This window comes from Vanellus vanellus (assembly GCF_965231255.1).
Source record: "Vanellus vanellus genome assembly, chromosome: Z".
Taxonomy (NCBI): Eukaryota; Metazoa; Chordata; class Aves; order Charadriiformes; family Charadriidae; genus Vanellus; species Vanellus vanellus.
The window spans coordinates 72,416,676-72,443,306 of NC_138908.1; the positions used below are offsets into that span (position 1 = coordinate 72,416,676).

Here is a 26,631-nt window from a genome sequence, read left to right on the forward strand (position 1 = left end):
CATGGGCTGCTTAGGTGAGTTCTGTATATTCAAGCGAACTTTTTAACCTGCTGAACGAATCACATGGAGAAAGTTAACACTGTTTATATTTTAATTACAATTTTGCAAACCAGGCAGGAGGGAAGAGTGTACGCAAAAGCAATGTTACCCTTTATGTTAAAGCTAGTCAAGGGAAGCCTGGTGTCTTTTTGAGAGGTGATGAGTATGAGCTTCTGCTACAGCCGATTGACTGTAATAAAGGAGTTTATTTTTTAAAAAGGACACTGTCCACTTGAATATTGTGAAGTTCAGTAATGTTGTTTTAAAAAAAAAAAAAAAAGCCTGAGCAGTGGTGTAGCTTCCCATTTCTGGTTGGTCCCGCTTAGTTCTTGATAATGTTATCTTCGGAGGGTTGGGGGGGAGCTGAAAAGAGGTGAATGCATATAGCAAGGTTCATTCTGTCTTTTTTACCCCCTGAATGCCTCCATGTCCATTTAGCAACTTGTGAGAGATTTGATCTTATACATGGAGCTATAAATCGCCTGAAAGCATTTAATTATTAAAGAGGTGCAGTATACCTTTCTCTTGCTTTTAATGAAAGTTTGTAGCCTTCCTTGATGCCTACAGAATTTTGCAAATATGAATCCTAAAGGCTGAGGCCCCAGAAGAAATAAGGAGAACTCATTTTTTAAACACAGTTTTAAGCCAACCTCATGAATGTTGAATGCCTGTGGTAAGCTTGGCAAGTCAAGTAGCTTCTTAATACAATCCTATTCACTGTCTTTGGTGTATGAATGTCTCAGCTACTTGAAACAAAGAGAGTAGAAACAGCATTTTTCTCTACATCTTATTTCTCAACCCGTGATCAAACTGATTTAGAGATATACACGTTGTATATTAGTTGCTTTCTCTATGTGGACGCTACTTAGGTCCCGATCCTGCACTGAGATTTCTAAGCATAAGCCGCTGTTAAAATCACCAATGCAGGATGAGGCGGTGTGTGTGTCTCTGAAAAGGGCTCGTTTCATGTCTGGGCAGTGCTGAGGGAGAGCAACAAGGCATGTTTTAGCATGGAAATGTTGGACAGACAGTTTCAAGGGCAGGGAAGGGACAGGAAGTTCTTAGTAGTAAAACTACTGTGTAGGACTAAGTCATACTTGTTTATATATAAAAAATGAGTTTTCTTGTTAAAATAAGCAGCAGTTTTGTTTGCTTGCTAGAATTCTCTGAGTTAAATTGTTATTTCAGGAGAAAGCGTGCTCCTGATTAATAGGACGTTACCCAAACCTTACCAAAGTACAGAGCGTTTCAGAGTTAAGCTGCTTTTAAAAGTGAAAAAATCGTCTTGCCCTCTGTTCTTTCTACTGTGTCTTTAAGCAACAGTTAAACCACCCAACTCTTAAGGCCACTTATCATTGGGAGAGATATGAACACAGAGCTAGAAAACAGTTTTGCTCTTTGCAGTTTATAGGCACCTTCAGGGTGGTGATAAACGGGCTTCTGTTACAAAGAGAGAGAATTACATTTAATTGATTGCAGTGGAGAGTTTTTTGCCTTTTTAAGTGTACTACCTAAGCTGTTTTGCTCCTTAAAGAGACCGATACATCCATTTGCATGTTTTTTCTGTGTCTTAGTGCAAATGCTGATAGCATTCCAGAGCCTTCTCCTCTCACAGGCAATGGTGTCGTTTGTCTCCTTGGCACCTGTGACTCATGTTATTGCACCCAAACCCAAATCCTGCGTGTACCGATTACCCAAAATAGAGGTTTGGTTTCTTACTGCGCAGACCGTCAGCATTGGTACCTAATAGGCTCCCTTTGTGGGTTTCAGTTGAATGCAGCTGCAGTGATGCAGTGATACTTCTGTGTTTGTGCGACCTCCGTGCTTTGTAGTCATGAAAATATTACAAGACAACCTTTTGGAAAGTACAGCTGCCTTAATCAATACGTGTTTCTGATGTTTGTGTCTGCTGGTAGAGTTATTTGGAGAAGGGAGGGGATAGAGATATTGAGAGAAATGACTCATCAGAGATATTTGTCCTGTTTTGTTTCCCGTATTCAGCTATTTCCATCATAAACTGTGGGGTGATCAATGCCTCTCTGAATGGGATTGAGGATGTGAGATAGCTCTCAGAAGGTGAAATATTTTGCAGTTTTGACGTCCTTCCTTCCTTTGCTACGTTAACCATGCTAAAGGCTGACAAAGTTTAGTAACTGTGAAGGATGTTTGTCTAGTTTACACTAATTCTTTATGATATCATGCCTTTTTTTTAAGGAAAAAAGAAAGAAAAATGAACAAACAGTGTTTTGTCTCATTTCTGAAGTTGCTAAGATGAATGTGTATATCGCACACTAGATGGTGAAGATGAACTCCCTCGAACTGTTAGAGTTGATCTCCATTAAGAAATGTGTGCACTGCACTTAATGAAGCAGCACTTAGCTTTGCTGCTATCGCTCTGGAGCAATACAGAGGTTCTTTTAACACACGAGTGGATTCCCAGAACTCCTGCTCTGTAAATAAGGTCTGCTCCCGGCGAGTCCTGATTGATAATGACAGTTAATGTAATACCTGCTGGCTAGGCCTGGCCTTTACTAAAAGAGTTCTTTGAAACTTATTTATTGATTGCTGCAATCAATTTAGTTTACAAAAAAAACAACCCAACAAACAAAAACAACAATAATTTGGCCTCAATTTTCTGATCATTTATTTCTTTATTTGATGGAGTGGGTGAGATTAAAGTCTCAAACCTCCTGCCTGCCTTGTTATTTGTAAAGCATTTGGTGGTTTTGATTTTACATGTGATTATGGCCCTAGGAATTAGGGTTATGTGGATCGGCCAAAGGCTGTCCAGAAATAGAGACACAGAATTTGCCTAACTCTCTTTATCATCAGTTCTTGTTTATTTACCTGCGCAGAAAATGGGGTTTATTTGCAAGGCTGAGATGGCATTCCCCTCCGCTGCTCTCAGAGTCATTAGTACTTTATATTTGCATGGTGCTGTACAGACATCAAGTAATGAACCCTTGTCCCATGGTACAGACCGTAGCCAGCTCTGCTGCTGTGTACAAAAGGGATGGGAGTAGTGCTTTGATCCAGCTTACCTTTAGTATTCTCTTAGAAGTCAGAGGTTTGGTTTGATTGCCATTGTCAGAGAATGGGTAATGTTAGACATAAATCATCCAGCAGTGACACTCCCCTCATGTTTTTCTGTTCCCTGTCTCCCTTTGCATGCATTTCAGTAGCTGTATTCTTAGTGCTGAACTACTTAATGATTGGAAAGTAATCAGCCTTTGAAGGGATACGTCTTTTTATTTTCCCTTTGTGTATTTTTGCTTCAGAAGTGATGTAGTTACAGTTTATATGATTTGCACTAGGCACTGTACGAACGCTCAGTGGAAGATAAGATTTCTTAGAAATAACCTGAAAAATGGTGATCCCTAAAAGAATGTGTGAAAAAGAATTAGTTGTTGATTCTTAGTAAAGATATAATTAATAAATATTATTCTCTCTTTATTGCTGGGTGTTTTTTGCTTTGTGCTTCTGATTGGATTTTAGTATCATTTTTAGTACGTCTGGCACAGTTTTATCTGGCACTGCACCAACAAGGGAGACAAATACGATATGGAAAAAAAGGAAACATAGCTCTTCGATTTAGTAGGATACTTCGGTTGATGTAACTGAAGTTTAAGTGACAGTTTTTAGTGAGCTAGATTCTGATTTTAATGTGTCCCCTTATGAAGGAGTCATTTGTGCTGCCCTGGAGCCTGGTTTGTGCCCCTATTCACTTCATGCATCCCAGCTTTACTTTGGCAGAACAATTGTACTATGAATCTTTCGTTACAGGTTTATCAGCTAGTTGGAATAAACTGTCAGTCCTGGATCTGAAATGGATGTGAGCTTAGTGGTTCAAAATTTATAGCTCAACATGTGCTTTACAAGTGACTAATCCAACCGATGGAGAGATGCTGCAGTTGTAAGTGTTCTAAGGGACAAAGAGTGCAATAAAATAATTCAGCCTGCAGCCAGTCCATTAAAAATTAAACGTTAGTATAGTATAGAAGTCTCAGAATCATAGAATTGTAGAATGGTTTGGGTTGGAAGGGACCTTAAAGATGATCTCATTACAACCCCCACCTAGACACCTCCCACTAGACCAGGTTGCTCAAAGCCCCATCCAGCCTGGCCTTAAAACCCTCCAGGGATGGGGCATCCACAGCTTCCCTGGGCAATTTGTTCCAGTGCCTCACCACCCTCAGAGTGAAAAATTTCTTCGTCATATCTAATCTATATCTCCCCTGTTCCAGTTGAAGCCATTACCCCTCGTCCTATCACTGCATGCCCTTGTAAAAAGTCCCTCTCCAGCCTTCTTGTAGGCGCCCTTCAGATACTGGAAAAACACTATAAGGTCTCCCCGGAGCCTTCTCTTCCCCATGCTGAACAACCCCAACCCTCTCAGGCTGTATTCGCAGGAGAGGTCCTTCAGCCCTCAGATCATCTTTGTGGTCCTCCTCTGGACCTGCTCCAACAGGTCCTTGTCCTGGTGTACGTAGTCGTAAACCCAGCAGAACGAATTACACAATGCACCTCTATTTTACCATTGCTCTGTACAAATAATAAACATTATTAAGCTTTTCTTTCCCAGTATTGTTACAGACTAATATATTAGTCTGTATTAGTATTGTTACAGACTAATATATTAGTCTGTAATATATTTGGTGAGAAATGTGATTTATAAAATATCCCGTCCTTTTCAGAAATGTACTTAAAATATAATAGCAAATTACAAACATTTTGTAGCTTTTTTGAACATCCAGTAGTATGGTAAACAGAGTTTTGAACTTAGGGATTTTATAGACTGTAATTGCTTTCATGCTAAAAATTTTGCATTCTGCATATTCTGTTGTCTGTTGTTCCCACCATCCGCTCTTACAGACCTCCACAGTTTTGGTCTTTGCTAATAGTTTTTGTTTATTAATGACACTGCATCTCTGCTGAAAATGGCTTGACAGCTGGTCTGATTGACAGCATTCAAAGCAGGTAGAGAAACTTGCATTTTTCCCAAGATGTTAAAAATTATTTTTGTCTCTTCCACACTGCAATTCCCCACGACTTCACTAGGATCCCCTCTTGACAGCACCATGGGATGGTGCTGATGTTAAGCAGGGCCAGGTAGTACTGTCCAGTAGCGTGTCCTGCCATGCCAGGAATATTTGCAACAAGTGCATTTGCTGAACACGAGCTTTTGGTTGTCATCCTTTTGTCGTTTCTGCGTGGGAGCCTCATTGGATGATGTATTTTGGGCAGCAGCGGGGTTATTGGGAGTGAGGGCTGGGAGAGGGGAGGCACGGCTGCAGCATTCCTGCTGTGGTACCACAACCTCTTAAAAATGGCATTGCAGCATCCCTCCGAGATTGGTTTCTTCAGCGGGTGGAAATGGCCGCCTGGGAGCTAAGTATTGGTACCTTAAGCGTGCCTGGGACTGCTCCCGGCACTGGGACCAGCTGGTACAGGATGATCCACCTCTTTACAATCAAAATGTTTTGCTCTTAAGTAGTGCTTAAGAATTGTTTTTAATGGTGGTGCTTGACCCAAGCCAGGGGTCCACCAGGGATCACGGCAACAGTTTAGCTCTAGAGGCAACCAAACTTCATGGGGACTGGATAAGTGCTCTTCCAGGGACAACGTGCTTGGGAGCACTCCCGTGTGCTGTTTAGTTTAGACCCAGACTGGGTTTAGACACAACCTGGATGGGGAGGTGTGATACTAGTCCTTTTGCTCCTCCTCCGCCTTTCCACACAGAGGTCAGCATGGCTTCAGCAAGCCAGTGGTCAAGACGTGGATAGGCCTGTGACATTTTGAGTGAAAAGCAGGAATCATCATGAGTCCCAGTGGTGGAGGAAGGAATATCCAGGTGGATGCTAAGGCCCAATGGGCCAAGGGTTTTGAACAGGAGGGAAGTCTGGACTTGGTGGAGGTCTAGTTTGAATAGCAGAGAACAGCATTTTAATTTTAATTTCTTTTACAAATAATTTTTTGACTTTTGACGGTGCCTGGCTCCATACTTAAAGAAAGCGAGTAACAAGGAGAAAGCCTGGAGAGATGTGGAAAACTGTCGCTGCTAGTGACCTGCTGTGTGATGGGAGCTTTCTTGCAGCCTCTCCGATGTGGATTTCTGTACGGATAGTCCACCTGAAAGTGCACACCATTTAATACTGAGGATCTTTTTTCCTCTAAATCTCTTCTGAATCGTCACATGTGGTATAATTTACGGGGCAGGGACCTGGAGTGGAGGCACAGAGGATGGTGGTGCTGCTGATTTACACTGCTGATGTCACCCGATCAATCCTGTGAGAGAGAACACTGAAGAAATAGAGGTTTATATTTAGAAACTAGGTAATTGGAGTATGCTTGCCTAATATTCTTATTAATTCTATGTGTGGCCCTCCCTTTTATTTAAATTTCTTTTATTGTTTTCCAAAGGTTTGCTGTAAGAACTTTCTCCACATGAAACGTGGATCCAGCTGGAACCTTGCTGATTTTTTTTTTTTTTTTCCTGAATTTAAAAAATCAGATTGACTACCGTGGCCCTTCATTTTACAAATTTTGAAGCTAAGAACATTAAATAGGAAAATCTACAGATTTCTGGTGACATCTTGACAGCGAGTAGTTGAACATGAGAGTTCTTGATTTCCTGGTATCTGTGAGAAGGCATCGAAAGAAAATTAGCTTTTTGCATATACTGCAAATGTCTATGTTGAATTTATTTAACTCAGTGTTCAGTGAATCAAATGATCAGCTTCAAGAAATAAGAAAAAAAAAAATTGTCTCCACGTTTCTGACATTTTTTGTTCTTGATTAAGCCTAGAGGTGAGCCACAGCTAAATAGTGTCAGTATTACTGCAGAAACATCTGGGTGGCTGCTCAACGTCGCTTGCTCATGTACTTAATATTAGGGTTGGACTAATGAGGGAGCTGTTAGAGAAGGAGGAGTTGGCTTCTGTTAAGGCATGTTGTGATAGTCTAGACATTTTCACCTAGTACCCAATTTCACCTAATTTCCATCCCATTTTTGCGATTTCTTGATCCCATCTACACTCTTGATCGAGTTAAAAATGCAAAGTTTATAAATTCCTGTGTAGATTCCTTTTAAAGCAATCTCCAATATCTCGCACTCAAAGCATATTTTACTACAACGCTGAGGCATAGCTCAGTGTGCTTTTACAAAGTATTTCCATTTACGTAGGACTTGTAAAGAATGATTATGATTCAAGAAGTTCCTTTTTTGTAGTAACCTAGGAACTTACATGCAGTTTTGTAAGTAAGATGGTTATACAACAATTTCATAATCACAGAAAACTGCTGGTTTTAATGGCTTTCCAATACAGTCATCACCCAATGTTTTTCTTTTTCTTTTCTTGTGCTTACTAGTGTGTAATTGGTTTCTGCTAGTATGAAACCACTAGGAAGTCTCTCTTGGTAACATAATTAATCTCTAAATATTACAATTCAGTCTTAGCAAGGTCTGCTTTCCCAGAATGTCATATTTAACAATGAGATGCTTTGAGTCATGTTCGGTGCTGTAGTTTTGGCACACAATGCCGTAACATGTTCAAATCGGAATACGTAGTGCTTGCATCACTTTTTGATTACCAGCACTGCGTGACTGGGCAGTACTTACATCTAGAGTGACAAATCATAATTGGATTCAAAAGCTTATAAATACGTAGCAGCTTCCTCAGAAGATCCATGGTGGTCCAACTTATATTAAAAATAAAATAACATGCAAAATAAAAATCTCCACGCTTGGCTTTAATGGACCAGGATTTCAATGCATAAGCTTTTGGGTCTAGGATTGCTACTACCACTATTAGAATATGCAAACATAGCATTTATGTGAAAAAAGCCTTCGACATATGTTGAACTGAAAAAAACCCTTGATATATGTTGAACGTAACAGGATGCTCCTTAAAACATCATGGCTGTATTAAGTGTGAGCTGTATTCAGCAGCGTGAGTTTGCAGCGGGAGATTATCTGAAATCAGTCATGTTTGTGGAGCAGGCCTGTCAAAATTCCTTGGAAAATTGTGCAGAAATCTTACTGGGACTCATATCCTGATACACTGTGTGTGGGCCACTTGCTGTGGAAGCTGGTACGCTCTTGATGCTTTCTCTGGTACCTGACACAAGTGCTGTCTCCACTATCCCCCAGCCTAGCCTAGAGAGAGGAGAGATCACTGTGCCCCGATGGAGGTGGTGCTACTACTGATTTTTGTTGCTGAGCGATTTGGAGGATGGAGCAATAATAAAGAAATCATGCAGTTCTTGTTGGAGCTGTTTGGTTACCACAAGCCCAGGCTCTATAGGCGGTGATAAATCTCTGCCTTTCAGTAAGCTGGTTCAAGTTGCACAGAAGGTAGATGCAAGATACAAAAGCTGTGAGTGTATTCATACTGAAGACCCGCATTTAAGGAACAATTATCTGTTTAAGTAGAAAGGGTTTTTTTGTCTTTGTTTAGCTCTGATGAAAAGCAAATTAATTTCCAATTTTCTGTAACTAGTGTTTTGTTTCTGAAGATGGCAAGTAGCAAGTAATTTGCTTTCAAAGCAGGGTGGCCTAAATGGAAAGGACTATCTAAATAAAAGGAGCTGATTTGTATTAATATAATATTGAAATACCACGATTTTTTGAGGGAAGAGAATACACCTGAAAAGAGTAGTGTCTGATATTAAACCGAAGGATAATAATTTGCATCTCTGTGAAACGCTTTTCATATGCTTCTGAAATATCTGAAATACATGTTCTCAGCAAAGAATAAACATCAGGAGGTTCTTCAAGCTTTGGCCCAGAAATAACAAGCCCAAGAATTGCAAGTGTTGCTCTAGAAAACCGCTGATAGAATCATAGAATCAGTGAGGTTGGAAGGGACCTTTAAGATCATCAAGTCCAACCATTAACCTACCCTGATAAAAACACCACCACTCCTAAACCATGTCCCTAAGCACCTCATCTACCCTTTTCTTAAACACCTCCAGGGATGGTGAATCCACCACCTCTCTGGGCAGCTTATTCCAATGTTTAATAACCCTTTCAGTGAAAAAATGCTTCCTAATATCCAATCTAAACCTGCCCTGACATAACTTGAACCCATTTCCTCTTGTCCTATCACTTGTCGCCAGGGAGAAGATGGTTCTGTGGACATGAAACCTTTGTCTCCAGAAGCCTAAAAATGTTTGTTTATTTGTCAGCTGCACCTAAGTTGTATAATGCATACAATTGTGAGACATTTTCCTCTTTAATATTATATACTCTTATTTTTAGCTAAACACCGTCTAAGGATCCCTGATATTCTCAGTCAGAATGAAATAAGTGTATGACAGATACAGAAGAACAGGAAAAGACTGACCCAGTTCACACACTTCATGGCGTGATCCTGTTCATCTTAAACTAATGGAAATTCAGACCTCTGCTTTATCTTAAGCCACTGTGGCTGGTAGCTTCAGCCTTCCACTTTTTTTATAACCAGAAAAACAAATGGCACTTTCTAAATAAGGGGGCGGTGGTTAATTACTTCAACAGTGGGATAATAGATTATTTCAACCTCACTGAAAGTTCAGTACAGTGATATGATTGCTTAAACATCTATTAGTGCAGAAACATAATGTAATATTTGCGCTCATTCATATTATCTGTTTTGCTTCCAGTGCATAATCTTCTGTCTGTGCCTTTGCTGACGAGTCCTAGGAGATGCTGTGCCTGTGTAGAAGAGTTTGGGTTAATAGTGCTGTGTAAATAGGGATGTTTTTGACGGCCATGCAGATTGTTTGCTTTTTGGCTTTGGTTTTTTGCTGTTTGGGGTTTTTTTTTTTTTGAGTCTGGAATTATGGCATTACAGTCTGACCCCCTTCAAAGCAAGGGCTAGAGTAACATAACCCAGAGGTCTTCGTGTTATGCTTTTGAAGCGTGTTTTTTACAGCTGCAGTGTGCTAAGCACAGCGTCAGGGATAGCAAGCCTCGGGACAGGCAGGACAGAGGAGACATAGGAGAAGAGTGAGGTGCAGGTGAGGGGACTGATGGTTCAATGTGACACAAGAGGCCACGGCGGATTCAGTCCGTAGATCAGCCGATGTGCACTCGGGTGAATAGCCAGTGCGCTACACTGCTGCAGGCAAAGGAACGTTTTGGGTTGGAAATGTATTTCTGATAAGATTCTCACCACTTCTGATGCTGACATAAACGTTGTCATTTGTTTTTTTTAATGTAGAACCATTTTATTATGTACTTTATCAGACCATTTAAAATATATTTTACTACATGCCAATTCTGATAGCTTCAAAGTTAGAACTTGTGCTTCTGTGGTCATAATAGATTTTATATGCAGTTAAACTTATTTCCAATAAGGGAAGAAAAGTCATGCGCACCCATGCCAAGTGACTATCTTCAAGTTTCTTCCCTGAAGCACAAGTGCAAGGGGTATGTTCATCTTTTCTTAAAAAGAGGCAAAGCTTACTTTCATCATAAGATGTTTATCTGAGTGGTGGAAGTATTGTTCTTCTTTTCCCATATTGACTTGGTTTATTTAAACTTGACATTCGTGTAAACTACTTAAGTATTTATATATTTAAACTTTAGAGAAAATAAGGGAAATTCACTTGAATTCTTCATTCTTCACTTGAAGACTGTTGTAGCAAAGCCAGCTAGGTTTGTATGATGTTGTGTGTCTCCACTATAATTTGAACTGAGCAGGGATCTGGTCACAACACATTTGCCCTCTAGCGTAAACCCGACCGTTTTGGGCTTCTCGTACAGTTAAAGCCAAATTCAGTATCTGTTGATGCTTTGAAAGAATAGCAGTACTCTTTAAATGAGCACTGTCTTTGTGACAGTGGTGGTTTCAAGTACCAATTTGATTTTCGTAGCAAAGCAGACCCCTGTGCTCATGCAGCCATCATCAGCGAGGAGGCAGTTGAAGAGGCTGGTGCTGCTCACCTGGGCGTTGGTAACTCCTCATGGCAGTGAGGTCGCTGCTCTTGGGTGCTCATAGTTTGTTCCATTAGAAGACAAATTTTCAAGAAATACAATACTGTAAATGCTCAGTTTTGTTCCATCCGAAGACAAATTTTCAAGTTGCTGCTGCATTTAGGTGGTGGGTAATAGTGATTCTCTTTGCAAACCCTTCATTTTGCTACAAGACCCATTTCTGCAACTGCAGTTGCATTGGGATTGGTGGCCTGGGATGTCCCCTTAACGCTTCAGGCAGATGTAACTGGGGAATGACAAGAGCAAGCCACAAGGGTGGCTGGATGAAATCTCAAGCCCAGAGTAAACAAGTTGCAAATACACCTCTGAGGAGTTGGTGTCTCTCCAGGGTCAGAAGCACAGCAAAACAAACTGATTGTGAAGGCAGGATCTGAGCAGTGAGGGGGGAACTATGTACAACATTCATCTCACTTTTCATCCACCGCTGTGCAGGACAGTGTGTAAACGTGGCTGATGTCTACCGGTGGTGTGATGCCATTTTGGGGTTCCCCTTGCTTAGATAGAAAAGGATCCGATTTCTCTAACTGTCAACTTTCTTCACTGAAATTCTTAAATCTCTGGTTCACTAATCATCCAGATTCTGTAGTAAAAGTGCCAGGTGACCCTCCTTTTTTCTTTATAGTTATTTTACAGAGTAAATACTGCTAGACTGCCCACTTGGCGTGATTCATCTTTTTTTTTTCCCTCAAGGTGATGTATAAAAAACCCTTTCTTTTGCATCCCTCTTGCTGTGTGTAATAGCACAGTGCACAGGAGCGAAGTGATGTTTATGGTGCTGTTCTGTATGCTTCACAGCTGCATGTCAGTCATGTGGAATTAACTTATTAATGTTGCTGACAAATCTCTCCACAGAAGTGAACGTAAGATAAGTGTAAGAAAAGAATGACCTTTTACAGGTCTGGCTGATTCATCACACACACTTAAGAAAGGTTCTTGTTGTAATTCACCATCCTAACTTGGGAACGAAGCAGGTAGCTGGCTGGTATTAGCTTTGGCAGTAGGTGTCTTTGTAGCTTGGAGTATTAATTAAAGTTTAAAGGGCCTGAGTGATTACTTAAACATCTGTGCAATTATCTTGGTGTTCAGGAATTTTACATGTTTATTTTGAAAGACCTTCCTTCATTTCTCTTCTAGGATTGGAATGGGAAAGAACGGATTGCCATAAAGGTTTCTAAAATTGTATTTCTGCATTAAATACGTATTACGATAAAGGACTTCTCACTGGGGCTCGGATTAGGAATTATATTCAGAATATTGTTCCTGTTCCTATTCCCTGCTGAATTTCTCCATCTGGTAATATTACTGTTTAGGAAGTGATAACATATGCATGTAACAAGTTAATTGTAAAAGCCCAAAATGGGTAGTTTGATTGTGCTACTAAAACAATAGTAGTGCAGCACTCCGCTCTGCGGTCGCCAGCTTTAAATTATGATGATTGCTGTAAATCATGTGAGGGGATTGTGGGAAATGGAGCTTTCAGCTTTTCATTACAAATCCCCCATTTTCTGTCCAATGATCTAAGGGAGAACAACGCGCAGCCGTCTGTCGAATAGGTTGAGGTGGTGCTTTACAGACCGTTACTGGAAGCACTCAAGGAGAATATGAGTGGGAAGAAGGCACATCCCGAATATCACAGCATCTCTGGGATCGTTATGCTGCTTAGTGCACAGATTTGTAGCTAAGATCTGAGTCCGCCTCTCCGTGTAGCTGCTGCATAAGGGGGCGCTGGCAGCTTTCCATTTTAGGAACGGTGCATATGTTACACATGTGCATGATTAGCTAGTCAGCACTGGAAAGGAGCATTTTACATATACTCTTCTTTGCTGTATGAGAGACGTTTCTCCTTTTTACCTTTAAAAAGTAGAATCCAACTCCAGCGTACCCCAACTAACATATTCTCAGCCCTTGTGTAAGTACACGTACGTACCGTCACTGGTGGGTGGAACAGGACCCCAGAGCTACCTGTGTAAACATTTCGGAGAATCAGGAGGGGAAAATGTCACACTCTAAAGACTTCGAGCAGTGCGTAGAGGGAAATGTGTTAATTTAAAAACGAAGGCTTAATAGCTTCCATTTTCAAACCTCTCATTTTACGTGTTCGGATGTTATCCATGTTGTTGTTACCCATGGGACTAAGGCGCAGGCTCTTCCCGGGAAGCCCTGTTCCGGTTGTAGATACTCTGCACTCGCTGTACAGTGGCTTTGCAGGGGTTCACACTGCTTCTTGGGGCTCATTTCTTCCTGGGGTGTTTAACAGAGTGGCATCAGAAGATAATCAGTTCTTGATTAATGAGTTCTGAACTAAGAAAAAGGAAGAATTCAGTTGGTAAGTGACTGAATTGCTGGCTCAATACATAGCCGTACTACGCTGTTTTCCCTGTCTAAAAATGAGGGAAGCTTATGTGAGTAATGTCAAAATCACTATTCCTGCGGCTGAAGCACATGGTATTTGGGTTAGTGTCTCTTGCCAGTTATAAGACGCTCCTACTTCTTAACCTTGCCCTGATCCTTCCTGTGAAATTTGTATTTTGTGCACATCATATCGCCATGGTGCATATGTATGAAGGATTTCTGAAATGCCAGTGTCTACATCTGTCACAAATATGTGAAATGTTGTCGGGTTCCTACTGTCTTGTTTCTGCCTACCGCGCTTCACTGACTCAGTCACTGTACCCACTCTTCTTTTCCTAAAAGAAAAGAGATTAAAGATTTTGAAGAAGAAAATCTGTATTAAAATGGTACTCTATAGGAATTTACATATGCCTACATGGCATGGAAACGTGTTCATCTCAGAGGATAAAATACAGCAATCATTCTTAGAGTAAAAACAAATTATTATGAAAACAAGGCAATTGCATTTTTATATTCATAAATGCATATTTGGAAATAGCTTCCAAAGAAGCTGTAACTCAATTCAGTAAACAGTACAGTAACTGATATGTTTAGATTAATCAGAAGCCAGTGTGATTTTGTTCTTAGCGTGGAGAGGCTAATATCATTTAAAAGCGTTAGCTGTTTATGCTTAATCAAACTATAAGCGGTGGTGGTGAAATCCATTCCAATTGCCCTGACTTGCTGTTATATTGGCATCAAATAAAAGTAACAAAGTAACTTTCAATAAAGAACTCTTTATTTCAGATAGAGACTTTTGAAATTGATAATGTCTCTAATATGATGCCAACTGAATTTGCCTTGGCGTTCTTTTGTGTTGACATGGCAATAAAAAGAAATTACATGTGTGCTTCGGCTGTATGAAATTTTTTGCTAAAAATGAGATCAGTGGCTTATGACCTCTAACTTGATGACTTTCTGCTTAGTGTAGCTTCAAGAGCTGTTCAAGTAATTTATTTTCTGGCAAGAATTTTCTTTAAAAAAAATAATTCTGATTTGCTTGAAACATCTAAAAAAGGGGCTGTGTGATTAATGTAAATTTGCTTTGGCCTTTAAATGTTATCTTTCACTTTCAGATGTCCTTTAACCTTTTAAAATTAGATTTAGATCAAATTTTAAATTAGATTTAGATTGAGATAAAATTTTAAATATAAAAAATGTTTTTTTAAAAAGCATTTCATTTTTTGTATAACATTGCAGTGGGTGCTAATTTCAGGGGTAATAAAAAAAAGCTTTTTTGGCAGACACTTTTGTGTCTCAGTTCTGTGAAATTCGATTTGAATTTACAGTTATTTTCAACTTGTCCCACACTGTATTTTTCAGTGTGACAAGAGAAATGGATTTGGAGTAAGAGGTGGGAGAAGCATCCTCAGCCAGTGGATTTTACACAAGTGAAGCTTGTATTTCTGGGTGAGATTTCCAAAAGATAAGGGGGAAAGAGGGATCACTGAGTGGAGAAGTGAGAAGCTCCATGGAAGTCACAGAAAACAACATTTTGGGAGTGCAGTCAGAAGAATGAGCGAAGGAGACTGACAATGGAATCCAGATGCTGAGTTTTGTCCAAAACCAGATCTTGATAAACTTTGTTGAGGTGTAAAAGATCCATCCGTCAGAATCAGGGACCTACATTGGCAGATGAGACCTCCAGTGAGTGAAAGCATGTTTTTTGAATTTGAGGTGTTTGATGAATTTGAGGTGAAAACTGTAGAAAGACTTGTGACAGTTCTGGGCTGAGAGGTTGGAGGATTTTTTAAGATGAGAAATACTGAGCACATTTTTAAGGGAGACACAGAAGAAAGTGGAAGGTCAGAAGCAAGGCCAAAGGAGAGGAAGAGAGGAGTAGTAGGACAGAGGGCAAGAGGAAGGAGCTGAAGGAGTTAAACAATCACAGAATCACAGAACTGTAGTGGTTGGAAGGGGCCTTTGGAGATCACCTAGTCCAACTCCCTGCCAAAGCAGGTTCACCAAGAGCAGGTTGCACAGGAACTCATCCAGGTGGGTTTTGAATGTCTCTGGAGAAGGAGACTCCACACCCTTTCTGTGCAGCCTGTTCCAGTGGTCTGCCACCCTCAAAGTAAGGAAGTTTTTCCTCATGTTGAGATGGATTTTCCTGTGATCCAATTTGTGCCCGTTGCCCCTTGTCCTGTCGCTGGGCACCACTGAAGTGTCTGGCCCCATCCTCTTGACACCTTCCCTTTAGATATTTATAAGCATTGATGAAATCCCCTCTCAGCCCTCTCTTCTCCAGCCTAAACAGACTCAGGTATCTCAGCCTTTCCTCATAAGAGGGGTGCTCCAATCCCTTGCTCATCTTTGTGGCCCTCTGCATGGGGGCTCTCCAGTAGTTCTCTGTCTTTCTTGAACCGGGGAGCCCAGATTTGGACACAGTACTCCAGATGAGGCCTCACCAGGGCAGAATAGAGGGGAAGGATGACCTCCCTCGACCTGCTGGCCACACTCTTCTTGAGGCACCCCAGGGTGCCATTTGCCTTCTTGGCCACAAGGGCACATTGCTGGCTCATGGTCACCCTGTTGTTCACCAGGATTCCCAGGTCCCTTTCCACAGAGCTGCTCTCCAGGAGGTCACCCCCAACCTGTACTGATGCATGAGGTTATTCCTCTGTAGGTGCCGGACCCTACACTTGCCTTTATTGAACTTCATTAGGTTCCTCTCCACCCAGCTCTCCAGCCTGTCCAGGTCTTGCTGTATGGCGGCACAGCCTTCTGGTGTGTCAGCCACTCCTCCCAGTTTTGTATCATCAGCACAAAAAAATACATGCATCCACCTAATACTTGAGAGAAATCTTCAGATTGTTTCAGCATCAATCCACTTCTTCCTCAAAAATAAAAGAAAACAGAGGGGAAAAGTCTTAGATGAATTCTTATGGGTGGTGACCTCTTGGCCATGTTGGGATGGTTGCCCAAGTGGAGAAGCTGTTGGGCAACTCCCCAGTATCTTTCATCTGTGCTGCTCGGAGATCTCTTGGTAAGCAGCAGATTGATGTGATTTATAATTACCTTTTCTTTCTGGGGCTTTGCTGTAGAACAGCTTGAATGTTGGGACATAAAGTGAACACTGACTTTGTTCAGTGCTCTGCCTAATGCCCCTGAAGCATTTTTTGGATACCTAGAAAAGAAGCTGGGCCTCATATGGGCTAGCCTGGCAAAGGAGGTGTCCTTACTTTTCGGCAGAGCAGCACCACCCATTCTGTCTGAATGATGCTATCCTTGAGTCATTGCCCCCACGGGGAGAGCTGACCTGTGGGTAGGCCTGGAGACGGGCTGCTGATTGGTACAGACTGTGCTGTCCTGCAAATTTTGTTGCTCTGTTTTGGATCTTTCTTGGTTATTTTGAAATTTTTGCCGTGGACTTTCTGCTGGCTCATGGTGAATAAGATGTTCTGATTTTGGTACATGACATCCAGCCTCCTGACATTCCTCTGACATTTCTACCCTACCAGGCTTTTCTTGTCTTCCCTCCCACCCTGCCCGTGCAGTCATCCTTGTCCCTTTGAACTAAATGTACGTAGTGAATAATGTTCTATTAATCTCCTAATTTCTCTCCACGTGTTTCATTCCAGCCTCTTTCTGGCCTGTTTTAGACCTCCACTCTTGATTTTTCTAAAGCATAGTGAGTGTCATTTGAGCTCTTTCTTGCACTGTCACAGCTGAATCCATCTGTGCTCATTCAATTACGTCCATATTCATGCGCTACTTTCCTATTGACAGGTGTAGTTCTTGGAAATGTGATAGGTCCCTACCCGCCAAGTCCTATTCATCCAGCAGCTGAAAGATGCTTAGGAGACATTCATCAAGAGTATGAACTCCTTTTGAAAGACAGGCCTGAGGGGCATGACATTTAACTGTACTTGCCAATCTTGACGTATCCTATAGTCGTCGTGGCAGCTGGGACGTACTGAAGGAGAGTGTCTGTGGCATGCTTGAGAAAAAAGAGGATGTGCTGTTAGCCTGATGCTTGAAAATTGCTTGCCTATGTAAATTATCAAAGGAATTCAGTTCTTTGTTGGGGTGAAACTCTTTGGATTTCTCCTGATGGTCCTCATTTCAGCCGTGGTTACAGGAATGGATTGCTTCTGGCAGGAAAAACTAGCACAAGAAAAATATCATTCTGCTTCAATATTCTGTGAACTGGCTTTCACAGGTGGATGGGTATAGCTGATTCAGTCTCTCTGCTGGGCTCCGTATTGCAGGCAAATACTCAGAAACAACAGATTCGTGGCACGGGTAACTACAGCTTACTTTGGTATTTGAGTCTGACTATATGTGATAATTTTCATACACAATTCATGAGGCTGTTTGGAGAAAAGCACTCACTGCGGTGAGAAGCACTCTCAGCTTCTCAAACCGCAGTTGCAACCTGAGTCACTGGAGAGAGTTTCTTTCTTTTTTTTTAGATCTCTGAGTAATCAGCTACCAAAGTAAGATATATTTCATAAAAGGCTGAAATCCTTGATCGCTCAAAAGTTACAAGTCATAAAATCATCAAAATGCTCTGATATCAAGGTGTGGTCTGAGGACTTAGTGCTACTTTAGAAGGAAACAAAGCAATATGCAGATTGAATATTGCATTAGTTTATCTATACATTTTTTTCAGATCTGTGACCAAATGCTGAAATGATATTTTTCTCTTATCTTTAGAACCATTGTTGTGAGTTTTCAGTCTGACAGTGATCTACTGTATAATTCGTGCTCCCCTGGCAATCTAACTGCTGTCCACTGTTCTGATTCATTATTTTTGGCAAGGCAAGGTAGCATGCGCTGGAGTTACGAAGAACAAGTTGAAATGAAATTTGTTTGAAACATGCTTTTTTTTTTTTTTAAAGCAATGTTTCTTTTCAATATAACTTTTTTTTGTTGTTTATCTGTATAGATCACTTGTTTTCGTTTTGAGTTTGGTAATTTATTTTTTAAAATCATGTTCAGTTTTTATTTCCAGAAAATTGACTCTGTTGTTCTTTATGCCCAGTGCAGAACTGCTTACAGAAATAACTACTTGTCAGTAATCTTTTCAAAGATTCACAGTGTAACAAAATGAAACCCTTGATCCCTTCATCTAGATTCTTAAACACTGACAAGATAAATTAGAGCTTCATTAAATTAATGATTCAATAACTAAAAAGGAGGATTCAGAGGAAAGGCTTAGAAGAATGGAAGAAGTATAAATGAACTCTTCATTAAACTTACCATTAAGTGGAAGAACAATGAATCATAAATTGCATCTGTATAAATGCACATGCTTTCTGTAGGGAGACAGTAATTATGCCCAGGAGCATTCTCTGTAACATCTCCCACTCAGTTACTGTCAGCATCAATTAGTCCATTATGATGAAAACTTCTGAAATGATCTGAGGTTAAAGAGAGATGAAGAACCCAAATCTCTTTGCTTTAGTTTTTTTTCCTGGTGTAAATAGTTGAGAGGCATTGATAACTTGCAGCTCTCTTTCATACAGCGGCAATTAATTTTACAAACGCATTGGTAAAATACCTTAGAAATGCAAGAAAACTGCAGATCCCTTCATTTCTTAATGATATCATTTACCGTCACATTATAAGTGTTTCATAAGGAAGTTATTAGAGATTATCTGATTTGGCATATGGTGGTGTCTTCAGGGATGCCTTGTGATATCTGCATACCGAAATGGGAAGAGGAAGCACTCTCCATTTCTTTTCATTTAAAGTGTTAAGTGAGTTTATCTGATTCTCTTTTGCAATTACTCGGCATTTCTGTCATGTACGTTATAACCAAAGATGAGAGAATTGCTAAGAACTACTTATATATTATATTACATAAGTGTATATATGTAAATACATAAGTACATTTATATTCCTAATATAGTCTCTTATTGGCTACAGGCTGGAAGCTGTCTGAATCTTGCCATCAGTGGTGTTCCTGCCAATCCCTGAAAATAGGCCTCTTTGAATTCCTGAGTCTGATTTAAGATCGTTGATTTAATATTTTTAGAAGAGAAAACAAGCCTAAATCAGCAGAGAAATAATTGGCTGAAAATGTGAATTGCACAAGATAAACTTGGCGCCTCAGGGAAAACACCCTCCAGAGGAATTCCCCACCCCACTCCTGTGTTAATTTTGACCACCCCACCCTCCCAGAAAAACCTCCTACCACAGATACTTTCTGTTCCCTAGTTAACCATATGTAAAGAAACCTTGATTTTTGATACCGGTGCTCTTATACTTGCACTCTGTTTTGCATCAGATGGGCAGCACGTTGTCTTGCACCTTTCCTGAGGTGTATCAGAAAGACTTCAAGCTAAAGAGGCAGTGGGGTGCAAAATATACATGAAAATCAGAAGCAGGACGTAAGAGAAAATAAATGACAGCCATGACAAGAACTCGCAGCGTGAAACAGATGTGCGATACACACATACATCATATGCATAAATCCTATAATTTAAATTTATATATATATGCAAGTCCGTGCAGTCTTACGGAAGATGGATGGAGGGGTTCGGATTAAATGCTCAGATTCCCCAGGTGCCTCACTGTGATCAGCTTGCAGGGAGGTATTCTGGGGCTGTGTTCCTTTTTTTATTGATCTGAGCGTTAGCCAAAAGCGAATGGGGACTGCTTTTAAAATAGAACTGAAGAAAAAGACGAAAGCAACTTTACAGTGTCTTTGCTGCGTAGGGGCCAAAATTTGTGACATGGGAAATCTCTTCTTGGTCTCTGTTTCCATGGGTAGTATGGGCCAGTAATGCCATGTATAATCTTCATTGAGATAAGGATTTGAGATCTCCCCAGATGAAGTATTTGACGCTGAAATAAAATGCTCAGTGCCTTCAGCCGAGAGCTTAAAAAGATTGTGTTTTTTCTGATCTAGTAGCTTTTTTTCTTGCATGGTCATTCTTCAGATTCATATTTTAGAAACTAGAAATTTTTGAAAGCATGAAGAGAAGGAAGACTGAAATCAACAAGAGATGTTTCTTCTTAAGCAATTCATAAAATTTGGAAAACCACTTTTAAAAGTTATAGTGTATATGGCTCCTGTGGTTTTGTTAAACAGAGAGCTCTCTAACATCAAGGCTCTTTGTTATACAAAATTGTGGAGGAGAGCCAGAAGAGAAATATATTTAGAGTATGAAAATACACAAAGTACATGTGTAGCTTGCAAGTAATTCATCCCAGAAAACTAACAGAAGCCGACAGACTAGCCACAACTAAAATGTAAATCTTCGTGACTCTTTTCACCTCTATATGAGACCGCATTAGTGATTGTTGAATAAAAATAAGATCAATATTTGATATTAATAAAATGTTTCTTTTTAATGTGATTTTTACATTCACTCATATTCCAGTAGTATTTGAAGCTACAAGTATCTCAGTATGTTGCAGGAACAGCTGGTGAGGCTCGGATGCATAACTCGGGGAAGAACCCGTGGCTGGGGATCTAGAGTTGGTGGCAGGGCCACGTTTCAGCCCTTCAGCCCTACATGTGTGTGCACCTCCCAGCTGCGCTTTTCGCTCCTGGCTGACTTCAGCATCTTCCTTTTCAGCAGATGTCTGTAAATGCCTTTATTTAATGCCTGATCTATTCACACGCGCCTTTGGATAGCAGGAGGTGTGCTGGCCTTGGAGCTGTATGCTCAGAGGTGTAGGTTTAGGCACTGCTCTGCATAGCCAAGTGATGTCCATCTGACAGTCCCTGACTGCAAAAGAGCTGAAGGAGTGCAGTTCGGGACTGTAAAGCTTAGAACCTTCAAAAGTATGGAGAAATGAGATCAGTCGGTTTTGCTACATAATTTTGGGTGGTTGTGAAGAGTTGTATTTGCTTCTTGTGTTGGGGACATCTGACCCCTGCTTGACTGAAATTGAACCTATGCAGTGATAAATGTGAGCTTTTTTTGGGAAACAGTGTGATGAAGTATTCAGTGAGCAGTCAGTGACGCAGGAAATGGAGTACCTGTTTGGGGATATAACAACAAACTGGGCTTTTTGGATTTTCTGTTGAGTGAAGTGTTGAGTTGCAGAAAGTGGCCACCATCTTTGTTTGCAGGTAATGCGTTGTTTGAATGTGAACCATTTGTGGAACCTGTAGAGCCCGTTACTTAAAAATGAAGATTTTTAATGATGCTTAGGATAGCAGCTGTAACGCTTAATGGCCAAATTCGACTCAAACGTATCAGTGATGGAGAAGAGGTGAATTTGCTGCTAAATCTCCCTCCTTTGTCCTCAAGAGCACTGTCCTAAGGTGTAGATTACACCATTTCCAAAAGTGGGGAAGAAATGAGAGCAGTGGAGGTTTTAAGTTTGCCTTGATTACATACTAAGGCATCAGTAAAGCCTAAAATTAAAATTTGTATCTCTGAATTTTAAGCGCTGTGCTTTAAAGCACTAAAACGTTCACCTACTGTGCTGGTTAGTCACGAGGTTTTTTGATCCAGTAAATTTTGTTTGTATGTTTCTGAATTAACAGTTTGCCAAATTATCCCATATGCTGTTTTTTCTTAGAGTGGTGACAATTTTGGCAACATGCATTTAATAGGTGATTTTCTTAATATTCTGTATTTCCTTTTGGAAAAACGTTTTATTCTACCTTATTACAGTCCTAGTTCCTTGAACCAGTTTTTATCCTTGCAATACTTTTAGTCTTTAGTTAAAATTAACAGCTTTGTTTGCCTATACCCTTTTAAACTTTATTTGCATATTTAGAAATGTTTAGTCAAAAAGGAGTGGGAGATAGTGAGAAGAAAGGGAATCATATTATTCAAAAGCCAGGCTTTCCAGTTTTGCAGAAAATCATCTGGAGCTGGCTGATCACGAGTCAACAATGCCGTCCTCTTACAAAAAGACAGATGTAGTAGGATGTATAAAGCAGAAAGAGAACTACCTGAGGTAATCCTTTCATCTTAGCTTTGATAAAGCCTCAGACAGACTGCTATTTCAGACGTAGGTTAACTGAGGAGAGTCCAGAGGAAAGCTATGAGAATGATCAGTGATCTGGAAAACTTAGTTGAAAAAATGGTTTTGTTTTGTCTAGAGAGGAAGGGAAGTATAACAGTCTCCAGGAAGGTAAAAGACTATGAAAAAAGTGTAGGGAATAACCTATTCTTCATTCTCGGGGTGGGGAGGGAGGAAGGTAGAAGAGTTGAATTACATCAAGAGAGGCTTGAGGTACATATTAGAATAACTTTCCTAGTGGCAAGAGTGGTCTGTATTGGGATAGATTGCCTGGGGAGGTTGCAAAATCTTTGCTGGTCTTTAGAAGAATCTTTGTTGGTCTTTAGAAAAATCCAGTAGGCAGAGGTGAAAGTCAAGCAAGAATTGATTGACCTGGCTGTGAAGAGTGGGGGTGACCAGATGGTGCCTTGCAGCGGTGCCCAGCCATATTTTCTGTAGTTCTGTTACGCAGGTCACTGGTTACTTGTACCCAATAATTTGTTTTGCTTGAAAAGCAAGTCGAATTGGTGGAGATTTTTTTTTTAATTCAGCCTGTAGTAAATTCCAGTTTTCACTTAATTTCAGCCTTGTAAAAGATTTTTTTTCTTTCTTTCTATTCTTGATTCCTCATCATTTAAGATCAACCTATTGCTTATAGCTTCTTCCACATATGGGTTATTATCAGGTACAACTGAGCAATCCATTACGTATATTTCTCAAATAAACTGGGGCTATTATCTTGATTATAAAAAGATGCCCTAGACTTCAAATAACATTTTTAGGTCCTTGCTCTTTTGAAGTTTGTTGGTCTCTTAAGTGTGGACATGAGAACTGGCTACCATTATCCTGTAATACATCTTTCTTCTCAGTTTATACTTGGTATTTCACTGTTAATTTATCAAGAAAACTTCCCTTTTAAGTTACTGATATGTCAGCAACAGTTTCAGCTAGTAGAGTTCTGGATTTCCAGCTGCCCAGATCTCAAAATACTTTACATAAACATTGACTAAACTATTCTTCATAACATTCCTCCAGCTCAAGTAGATAATTAACTCTAGCTGGGAATATGACATGTTTCAGTCATGGAAGAGAGCCTGAATTTCTGGATACCACAAGAGCTGTCTTGTATGTCAAGTGAAATTGCTACCTACTTAGAAAGTTTGGGCTTTTTATCTGTTTATATCCTTTACAATGCTGATGGTTTCTTTTATAACTCAGAGAGGTTTATTAATTTCTATATTTGGCCTTGGGCTACAGTGCAGACCTCCTGAGCTATCCTGTCCACAGATATACTTGTAAGCACAATGCAGTGGAAAACATAAATTCACCTTTCATCCCTAATACGAGTGCCAAAACAAATATCAGTTGTTACTCAGCTTAGTGCTGCTAAGAAAATGTTCCGGTTATTGTTATGTCAAAGAGGCAAAGACTGCCAAATCTGTAAGAACAGAAATGTGGTTCAGTGAGGTATTTGAAACATGAAGGGCAAGATTTATTGTTAGACTCCTAAGGATATGAAGAGATTGAGAAGTGAAAAAAAGGCTCTTGATTTGAAACATGTGACCCCATGTCCAGGGTATGCTGGTGAGGCAAGTGGAAGGGTTAAAGGAGGAAAATAGGTTAAAAGCTTTATCTGTCTGAATAGAGGGGGGGGAAGGGGAAAGATCATGGAAGGTTCTGATGGATTTTGTTAGTGTTTTCTTGAAAAAATAAGGGAATTCCTGTGCAGAGAAAAAAGTTGATGAGAGAATTTAAGGAGTGAGTTCACAGTTGCAAAACAGTATTTCAGCTGAGGACACGTGAAACTTCATTATACTAGAGAAGTAGAGTTTGAGGATGAGAAGTTTGAACCTAAGAAGGATCACAGAGTCATAAAATATTTCAAGTTGGAAGGGACCAATCAGGATCATCGAATCCAACTCCCTGCTCCCTGCAGGACCACCTAAAACTAAACCACGTGACTGAGAGCATTGTGCAGATGTTCCTTGAACTCTGACAGTCTTGGTGCCGTGACCGCTTCCCTGGGGAGTCTATTCCAGGGACCAGCCACCCTCTCAGTGAAGAACCTTTTCCTAATGTCCAACCTGAACTTCCCCTGGCGCAGCTCCATTCCATTTCCTTGTGTCCTGTCACTGGTTGCCAGAGAGAGGAGGTCAGCACCTCCCGCTCTGCTGCCCCCCGCGAGGAAGGTGTAGACTGCCATGAGGGCACCCCTCGGTCTTCTCCAAGCTGAACAAGTTGAGTGACCTCAGCCACTCCTCAAGTCTTGCCCTCAAGAACTTTCACCATCTTGATCGCCCTCTTCTGGACACCCTCGAATAGTTTGATGTCCTTCTTACATTGAGGTGCCCAAAACTGCACACTGAACTCATGGTGGGGCAGTGCCAGTGCAGTGTAGAGTGGGACAATCGCGTCCTTCAACTGGTTACCTGTGCTGTGCTTGATGTGCCCCAGGGCACGTTTAGCCCTTTGGGTGGCCAGGGCACACTGTTGATTCATAGTCAACTTACCATCAAATGGATGGAATGGCTTGATTGGAGAAATCTTAAAAATGCATGTGAAGAGCCTGTTTTTCCTTCTGTTCAAGCAAATATTTTCAAAACAGGTTCAGGAGAAAGTTGTTTGTGACTCTCAGCAAGTGCCACGCGTCACAATTGATGCAGACTTGAGAGACAGCTAAAACACATATCAGATACAGTAAGAGTAAAACTCAGGAAAATTGTGTTTTGTCTTCCTTTGAGCTTAGTTGCAGAGGAGTTATTTAACTGGAAATAGAAAGAAGTAAAATACAGGAGAAATACAATGAAGAGAACGTTAGGATTCCTTAGGCCGAATCTTACAAGCACAGACACTCTGGAAGCAGTTTATCACAGGTGCCAGAGATCCTCTTATGCATCTGTTGGTAGCCCAGCATGATGGAGGGGCAGGACTTCTGAACAATCTGTTAAGACTTGTGAATGCCGGTCATGTATTCATCCTTCCTCAATGGCCTGTGCAATCATAGGGTGTCCATAGTTTACCATCTTTTTCCAAAGCATGTCATTTATATCCTCCTCTCTTTTGTCTTCTGCAAACAATTTTTCAGTTCTGTATCCAAACATACAGAATTATGGAATCACAGCATCACAGGTTGGAAGGGATCCCCGGAGATCATCTAGTTCAGCCTCCAGCTCAGGGTAGAGTTTCATTAATGCAGTGGCTCTGGTTCGTGTCCAACTGGGTTTTGAGTATCTCTAGACTCCACAACCTCTTGGAGCAACCTGTTCCACTGTTTGATCACCTCTTCAGTGAGAAAGGTCATTAATGAAGATGTTAAACAGCATTTACCCTTGGAGTACTTCAGTAGTGACCAGTTCTCAGCTGGACTTTATGCCACTGATTGAAACCCTTTGAGCTGTGTTTCTGACAGTTTTCAGTCCACCTCACTGTCCACTTGTCTAGTTTGTACAACATAAATTTGTCAATGAGGATTTTACATGGGGCGGTGTCAAAAGCCTTTCTAACTTTTCTTCAACACTGGGCCTTTGGTCTTCAAAAGAGCATCTGAGCAAAAGATCTTTTGGCACATTTAGATCCATCTCATCTTCTCCAGTTTATTATTTTTCGGTAGGTTAGCATGGGACATACTGAGAAGATATAATGGGCACAGATACTCACATCCCAATCAAGGGAGTGATGATTCTGAGTCTTTTCTTAGTTCATGAAGCAAACTAGTCCTAGATGGGCCCTATCTTAACTCCGTGCTGCATTCCTTTTGTTTGCCACGTGGGTTAGAATAACAAATGTGTTTCTGAGAAAATACATGTCTCTGAAAGTGCTTCACCTGTATAGTTTATTCACATGAATCCGTGTTCTCCTTTTGCTGAAGTTGCAGTTTTTCCAAGAATCATTGAAAAGGTGGCTGCTTGCCATTTAAACATCTAGCTCGTTACCTTATGTGCAGTACTGCCTTTTTTTCCACACATAATGGAGTGTCAGAGCCAAGTGCAAATGTAATTGTCTTCATGCTTGTGTGGCTTGTTCTAAGCTGCAATATTGCAAATAAACAGTGTCACTGCATGCAGTCTTTGTGCTATCACCACTTGCTACCAAGAATGAAACAAAATGTTCTGAGTACAATTAGGTAATCAGAAGTTAGGACATTCCCCTCTTGTCACCCATAAAGTAGCTAGGAGATGTCTTCTGCTGTTGAGCAGGATTTCGAAATATTTTGGAAAGACTACTGGAATAATTTTCCTTGTCCTATTGTAGTAGGATTCTGACTTTGTCACATGGAGATCATTTCCACTTGCTAATACACTACCAAG

At 40.6% G+C, this 26,631-nt stretch overlaps 1 protein-coding gene across 1 annotated transcript in view; it reads left to right on the plus strand.

The window, feature by feature from the left end:
- Positions 1–26,631, plus strand: part of LOC309683687 (uncharacterized protein) — a gene marked incomplete at its 5' end in the record, with an annotated part of 62,712 nt that overhangs the window by 19,035 nt on the left and 17,046 nt on the right. The gene's annotated exons all lie outside the window — the stretch shown is intronic.